Source organism: Pseudopipra pipra, chromosome W, assembly GCF_036250125.1.
Source record: "Pseudopipra pipra isolate bDixPip1 chromosome W, bDixPip1.hap1, whole genome shotgun sequence".
Classification (NCBI taxonomy): domain Eukaryota; kingdom Metazoa; phylum Chordata; class Aves; order Passeriformes; family Pipridae; genus Pseudopipra; species Pseudopipra pipra.
Genome location: NC_087580.1, coordinates 30,152,496 through 30,160,618, shown reverse-complemented (window position 1 = coordinate 30,160,618; position 8,123 = coordinate 30,152,496).

Genomic DNA, 8,123 nt, shown 5'->3' with positions numbered 1-8,123 from the left:
ACAGGGTGTTCAGGCATTGGAACAAGTAGCCCAGGGAGGTGGTGGAGTCTCTGGAAGCATTCAGGTGGCATCTGGATGTAGCGCTTCGGGATGGGGTTTAGGGGTGATTCTGGTGGTGCTGGGTTGACAGTTGGACTAGAAGATCTGGAAGGTCTCTTCCAACCTTGATGATTCTGTGATTCTCTGACCTGTCATCCCTGTTTGCAGGTTTGTGCTCTAAGAAGACCCTGAGGATGTTTTCTCTGTTGGGTCCACAGAGATTGTGTTGTGTGAGCTTTTTTCCTCTACGATCAAAACAAGGAGTAATTAATGCTAAATCCAGCAGGTGGCTTTCAAGTCATAACTTGGTCCAGTTTGTCCCACTGTGTCCAAACAGGTGAGGAAAATCTGGAACTTTAGAAGGGTTAGTTTTTTACCTCATTAGCAGGATATCCAGGGGTGCACCAAGTGCCTTCCAGTGAGAAGCACAAGAGACCAGGAGACAGTGACAATATTGTTCTAATGTTAATGTCACTGGAGCACAGAGTGAGATCACATCTGAGTTATGTTTCTTTAATCAGTGATTGGGAATAAAGAGAGAATCACATGGTTGATGACACTTTAGGATTTATTTCACACTCTTAACACTAAGGTATTTTGCAGCTGGACTTTGAATAAGGTTCCATGGTATATTGCAAATTTCTATCTCAAGTTAACAGTCTACTTCTTCCCAAAGAAATTCTCAGCAGCTAACACCCTTTCATCATCTGGCTCTTTCCCTGATGGCTTGAGCTTGTTGCTCCTTTTGGTAAATACCCATTTGACACAAGGCACTGGGCAGCTTCTGCCAAGTGCCACTGAATCTCACTTCTTCCCTTGCCTTGAGGTAGTTGTACTTTAAGAATCTGGCTGTTCAGATGCCCTGAAATGTCTCTAGTATTTCAATGGGAAGAAGGTTCAAGATGTGCTGTTTGGCACACAGGAAAAATGACCTGCCCAGAGAGCCATGGGAATGTAGGTGCTGCTCAGTAATGCCCATGGACTGGGACAGGCACTGCTGACGATTTTTTCCTTCCCCTCTCTGATTCCATTTCCACTGTTTTGTACAGACTCCTTGTGGTCAGATTTTGCACTGTACAGTTTGATATGTTAGTGCAGATGTGTGTTTGCAGGCATGTTCTTATTCAGTATTCCCTTATAAATATCAGTAAACTGATACCTGGCTTGAGCTTTTTTTTTCCCCCATAGTACTACTTTTATTTATTTCTCCAGAACAGCTTGAGAAAATGAAAGTACAATTAGCCCCAGTTTACTTGCTGCTCTAATCCCTTCATCTTTTTTTCTTTTCCCCTCCCCCAAACTGATGGGTAACTATGAAACCCAAGGTCAGGAATGTGGTTGGAATTCCAGGCCCCAGTCTGGGGGAGGTGACACTTTTAGTCCCCAGGGGAAGAAGCCACTGCTTTGTTTATCAACATGCAAAGGGCAGCACTGTGGGAAATAGGGCCTAGAAAAAAATGTACCTTTGTAGAGAACTCACTTCATTACAGGGGTGAGCTGCAACTCCTAAAACTGCCATTTCAACTCCTGTTTCAACTGCCACCGCCATTTCAACTGCCGTGACAGCTGGCAGCCAGTCAAATGCTGTGGTCACAGGTTTTACCTTATAAGGTATGATTATCTGTTGGTGTTGGGTTATAAAAGGAGGGCTGCGACTCCAATAAACTTGTCTCAGCTTCACCCCCCTGAGTCCGTGCCTCAATACACCACAAATGGCACCCCATGTTGGGGCATGAAAGAAACTAAGCTGTTTCTCCGGTGGTGTAGCTCAGCTGAACACAAGGAAGGAAAAAGCGCTGAAAGGAAGCGACAAGAGAGCTCTCAATTACCTTATGCTGGACGATAAGGGAAGCAGCTGAGAATGAAATGGGAACCCCTTTAACAAAAAAGCATAAAGCTGTCTCATGAGCCTTTGGTGAAATCCTTAAAAAATATGAAAAAACAGTACAGGAAGAAAATTTAGAATGTCTCCTTTTGTGAGCATCCAAAGCTAATCCCACATTAAATAGTGACAGTATATGACTGGAGAGTTTGGGATGATATCGGTGCCAGACTCTGGGACAGCACCATGCTAGGGGATAAGATAGCAACCTTTTTATTAACAACATGGAGAGCAGTTTATGAAGCTTTGCAAGCTCACTCCAGCTCCACAGACAACCGTGTAGAAACAGCAACTGATTCTGAGCCACTATCACAGCAGGAGCTGAAATTTTGTGTGCCGCCCCTGCCCCATGCTCTGCCCCGACCGCAGTCTCCCGCGTTGCCTTCCACGCCGCCAGAGCTGCCTTCATTGCCAGCATCACTGCGGCCACCTAACGCACAGCCCGCAGCGTGGCCAGAAACAAAGGCCTCCTCCTCCACGCCCCATTCGCGTGGACTTCGCTTCCGTGGTGCCGCTGCCACAGCACCAGTTTCTCGGTCAGATTACTCCGAGGAGGACCCAGAACTCACAGATAAGGAAAAAGATTTAACCTTTCACTCTCCTGACTTGCCTGACAAATGGGCGCGAGTGCGGGGGGGGGGCGAGACTCGCAGGGGACACGACAGTCTTAAAAACTTTCCCAATCCTGGTCTTGCCTGACCAAGACCCTTACTGGGAGAGTCTGTCACATGCTCTTATTAAAGATGTAAGGTAAACAGTAACAGACCACGGTTTGGGGGCTTTGCACCCAGTCTGTCCCCTCGCAGCCTTCTGCCACCCACCCCCTCCCAGATTCCCTCAAGACTTCCCACTCCCTTGTCCCATCAGGGCCTCTGCAGCACCTCAACCCTTCCTGGCCTCCCAGTGCCCCCTCCCCTGCGGGTCTCCCCCAGCCCCGCCAACCTGCCCGGCAGCGGCGCAGCCCTGAAGGAGCTCCAGAGGAGACGCTCCAGAGGCACTTGGGAGCCCGGAGCAAACCAGCCAGTAACACACTGGCAGGACACAGACGCTGTTTCCTGGCTGGGGAGGGCTTGTGGCCATCTCCAAGGACAAGGTGCTCAGGGATCCCCACAGCTCCAGCCTTTGGCCCTCCATTTCTGGAAATGTTGAGGCTCCAGCAGAACCACCAAAGGCCAAGGGGCTTCTGCTTGCTTTTGCTGGCACGCTGCACAGCGGGGCAAGTGTTGCTGAGCACAAGGAGCCCTTTTCCCCTCTTCTCCAAGGCCCTGTGCACACTGGGCACCAAAAAAAACTCCTGGGCTTCTGTATGTGATAACATGGATGTAATATTCCCATGCTGGGCTCAAAGGAGGTGCTTGCAGGGAAGAGGCATCTTCCCCACAGGCTCAGGTGGTCCCAGGAGATGGAGCTTCCTGCATCAGTTCTCCACACAGCTGCAGCAGCACAGGCAGACACTGCCCTGTGGAAAAGGTCGGGTCTTCCACGCCCTGCACAGCCAGTCTTGGAGCTGCTGGAATCTGCAGTAGGGAGCCATCTGTACAGCTCTCAGCACGTAGCAGTGTTGAATTGCCAGGCCTGCCATGGCGAGTCTGATGTCTTCTGTCTCGCCTCTACGGGCTGGAAGAGGCAGCAACGGAGACTACCAGAATGAGAAGAATGAAGTTCTCCGTACAGCTCTGATGATGTGGAGCGTTTCCTGGGCCAGGTTTGAGATGGCAGGGCTGTCATCAGTCATGTCTTGAAGGGCTGGAAGAGAAAGGAAGAGAGCCAAGGTGAGAGGCCAGGGGTGTGGGGACGTGAGGAGCCCCTCCTGCCAGGGCCATCCCAGCCAGCTCTTGCCATGGGCAGGAGGGAGCAGGGCCCAAGGGGATCAGCTGGAAGGTGCCCTCGCTCACCTTGGCAGATGAGCTGCAGCTCTGGCTGCTCCTGCTTCATGGACCTGGCGGCGATCCCTGGGAACACAGAGCCTGTCAGGCCCCAGAGGCACAGGTCCCCCGCAGTGGCGCTGCCAGCCCGGCCACACGGCCTCCTGCCCTGGCAGGGCTGAGCCCGGGGCCTTCCCGCATGGGGACGCCCCAGGGCCGGGCTGGCACAGGGCGGCAGCAGGCGCTCGGGGCCACTCGGGGCTCCACATGCCCTGGGCCGCATCCTGCTGCCGCTGCAGCAGCCGGGGCTGGGGCCGAGCTGCAGCGGGGTGGGGAGGGACCCCGGCCTTGTGGCTCACCCAGAAACTTGATGGCCAGCTTTCGCAGGGGCTCCTCTGGGCTCTCCAGGAACGGCAGGGCCTGGCGCACGTACTGGCCCACTCGGCTCCTGTCCTTTTCCAGCTGCAAAGAGCGCCAGGGCATGGAGGGAAGGCTGGGCTCAGGCTCTGCCCCTTGGCCGGGCACTCCCTGCCCCCAGCACGGGGCTCCCCTGCCCACAGAGCCCTGAGGCCTGGCCAGCAGCTGCTGGGGCCGGGCTTTGGGGGGAGCAGAGGGCTGGGTGCTCCCGGCAAACCAGGGGCTGGGGCTTTGGGGCCGTCCTTACCAGGCACTCGGGAAACCTCCACGGCTGCTCCATGGTCACCAAGTGCTCAAGATCCCTCCACTTCAGGAACCTGGCTGCACCAAACAGTGCTCTCCGAGAGGCCTGCACAGCAACAGAGAGCGGGCCATGGCACCGCAGCCCAGGGCACAGCACCCGCATCCCTGCACCAAGGCCAGGAGGAGGCTGCAGGCGACCATGGGCCAGGGCAGGAGGCACAGCAGCCTCCTGCCATGGGGACAACAGAGCCCACGAGTCCTCACCTCTGCCACACGTTGGTTCTTATCGTGCCAGTTGAAGTAGAATGGCACCAGACTCAGGTACACGTGTGGCTTTAGGCTCTTGCTCCTCTCTGTCGCTTCCATCAGCTCCCGGAAGAGGAGCATGGAGAGCTGCTGCAGCTGGCTGTGCTCCTGGTGCAAAGGAAGAGGAAAAGACCTCAGCACTGGCTTCTCCAGGCCCACCGGGGCACAGGCCTGAAAAGACACTGGGCCCAAAGTTTCCTGGCAGTACTCAGTGCCCACGATGAGGGGCACAGAGCCTTACGTTGTCAAAGAGTGGCTGCAGCACCTCAAGCAACTTCAGGGCAGTAGGGGTGGATATTTTGATGATTTTCAAGCCCAGCACATTGATGAACGCAGAGAGAGTCATCTGAACTGCGTCTGTGTCTGCATCCTGCAGTAGCTCCAGGAGGCTTTCATTCAGGCTCCAGATGCTCTTAGCCTGTGTGGAACACAATGCTGTGGTGCAGCCCACGCTGCTGCCGCGGGGCCCAGAGGCCAAAGGTGCGTCCCAAAGGAGTCGGGCAGCTGAACGGGGAGGAGGAGAGCTGGGAGCAGCTGCCACAGCTACCAAAGGCCAGCCAAGACCAAGCTACTGCCTTGCACAGTCGCACGCTGCCGGCCCAGCTTCAGCCCCTGCCCCCTGCTCACCATTGTGGGATCCCTGCTGAGCACCACCAGGCCTCAGAGCGCCAGGCGACGCCTCTCCGGGCACTGACTGCGCAGGTGCCTGGAAATAATCTGCAGGACGCTGGGCCCATATTGTCTGGGGATCAGGCAGTGCAGGACCTGAAAGGCAGGGAGCAGTGACAGGGTGCCCGGCCGGCAGGAGCCCAGACCCGCCCGGGGCTGGGCCCAGGCAGCAGCACAGGGTGCAGGCACCGTCCCGGGCGGCTGTGGCTGTGAGAGGGCAGAGAGGGGGAGGCAGCTGGGCCAGGCAGCGCTCGCCATCAGGCTCACCTCCACCAGGAACGCCAGGGCAGGCAGTTCCCACAGGGGCTCTCCCCTGCTGAGCCGCGGGAGCAGGCTGACGGCGATGCGGCGACCGAAGGAGCGGGATACACGGCACAGCTCCCTGCAAGGGGGAATAAAGGTGACAGAGACCCTGAGCCAGGTGGGCAAAGCTCTCCTGGGACTGACTCACACAGGCCTGGTCTTTGACCACCAGCCCAGGAGAGGACGTGGGCACTTTGGGAGGTGGCTCCTCCTGTGCAGCCGCCCCTCTCCGCCTTTTCCACTCTGCTCAGCCATCCCTGGCTGCCAAGGCCCTCTGGCCCAGCAGCACGGGCACTGTGAGGGGTGGCCTGTGCACAGGGCAGAAATGACCTGTGGGGGTGTGGGGCAGTGGGGAGAAAGGGCTCTCACCTGGCCAGCAGACCCACTGCATAGTGGTGGCTGTCAGCCTTGAGGAGCATGTCCCAGCCACTCTTGCGACCGATCGCCATCAACACGTCCTCATCCAGCAGCTGGCGCAGCAGGGCTTTAACAGTCTGCACTGCAAACCTGTGTGCAGAGTACAGCCCAGGTCAGGCACAGAGCCCTGGTCCCAGCCCCGAGGGCGTGGCAGGGAGAGGGGACTGGGATGGAGCACCTGTTGGGGTTGGGGGGAAGGCTGCGCTGCTCCCGGCATTGCCTCCAGAAGGTCTCGACCTCCTCTGACATCTCCTCTGTGCTGATGAAAACTTGGAAGAGCAGAGTCAGAAGGAGGCGCGGGAAATTGTCCTTCACTCCCCCTGGGCACCAGGAGTGGGACAGCTGGAGGATCTCCCAGAGTGCCACAGTTGCCTGCCAAAGACAAAGCACCCAGAGACAGCTCTCAGGGCCCAGATGTCCATGTGGCAGGGCCCAAGCGTGGCAGGGACAGGCCAGGGGAGACACAGGGGGATCCCCCAGCCTGGTGTCCCTGAACCTGCCCCTAAGCCAGGCTTGCAGCCCAGTGCCTGGGGCAGGGAGAAGCAGTGGTGAGGGAGGATGGAAAGGCGTCCCAGAGGCAACCTGGGGGTGAGCAGAGGCCAGCTCAAGAAACTCACAGCCAGGGCAAAGACATCCCTCTCATCCCCATCAGAGGTGCGTCTCCTGTGCGCTGGCCAGTATTCCAGCACATGGAAGAGGATCTGCAGCACCGGCTCCTTAGTCCATCTGGAGGAGATGAGCGTCTTCCACATGGTGCGAGCAGCTCTGTGGAGTCACAACTCTGGCTCAGGGGGGTCTGGGACACAGCTCTGTGGCCTGGGCAACTGCGGGGCCCAGGTGACAGAGCCATGGTGCCTTGTGGGGCAGGGAGGCAGGCTGGCCTCAGGATTGGAGGCTGACATGCCAAAGCTGGCAAAGAGAGGAGCTGGAGTGTCCTGGAAGTCTCCATGTCTCTGGCACACCATTTGGGACAGGCTGTCCAGGGGGATGGGGTCAAAAGGCAGGTGAGCCTTCAAGGCAGGTGGGCCCCATACCTGTCACAGGCTGGGGCAGAGCGCAGCAGGGTCACTGCAACATCCGTGGGGTGTGCCTTGGTCAGCAGGACCAGAGTCTTGTCCAGCCTGTGCTCAGCAGACACATTGGACGTGAGCCACTGGTGGATGCACCTGACTGTGGCCGGCACCTGGAGGGGACACGGGGGACAGTTGGAGAGCTGCCAGAGCCAGTAACTTGCCCAGCTTCCCCCAAGAAGTGCTCCTCTTGCCACCAATCTCTGCTGGTCTCAAAGGCTGAGGGGACCCAGAGCAGCCAGCGTGAGGGGCCACAGCATCCCTGGGGGACTGGAGCCCTGGCCACAGGCTGCTTACTTGCTTTGCTTTGTAGACACCGTTCTCCACAAGCAAATCCAGCAGGGCAGCGCTGGTCTGGGCATTGAAGAGGTTTGCCATGTCCCCAGTGGCCATGAAAGTGGCCTCTTCATGCCAAATGCACCTGATGAATCTGCAAACCAGCTACAGGAGAAAGGCAAGGAAGAGAGAGGGATGTCCCCTGGAGGGCTGCGACAGCGGTGCTGGGCTGAGCAGTGAGAGCAGGCCCAGCCCAGGTGGGGATGGCTGCAGGTACCTGTGCTGCCCTGCGGAAGCGGCCACGGGCACGGAGCTGCTCTTCTGTCCGCTCCTGGCCTGCATCTGGCAAAGAGCGAGCGTGCTCAGAGCTGAGGGTGTGCGGGAGAGGCCGGAGAACACAGCCCAGGCCTGGGCTCCAAGAGCAGGCAGGGCCAGCCCCGGGTGCCCAGTGGACGGAGCACGGCTGCCAGGAGATCAGCCCCGGCCCCTCTGCCCCCCTCCCTTTCCCTGGGCATGTCCAGAGGGGATGGGCAGGATGAGGCCAAGGGGGCTGCAGCCACCAGCCCTGTGGCCCAGCTCCAGCACTCACCCTCCTGCGGGGGCTGCACCTGCTGCACCTCTTCAGGCTGCTGTGTT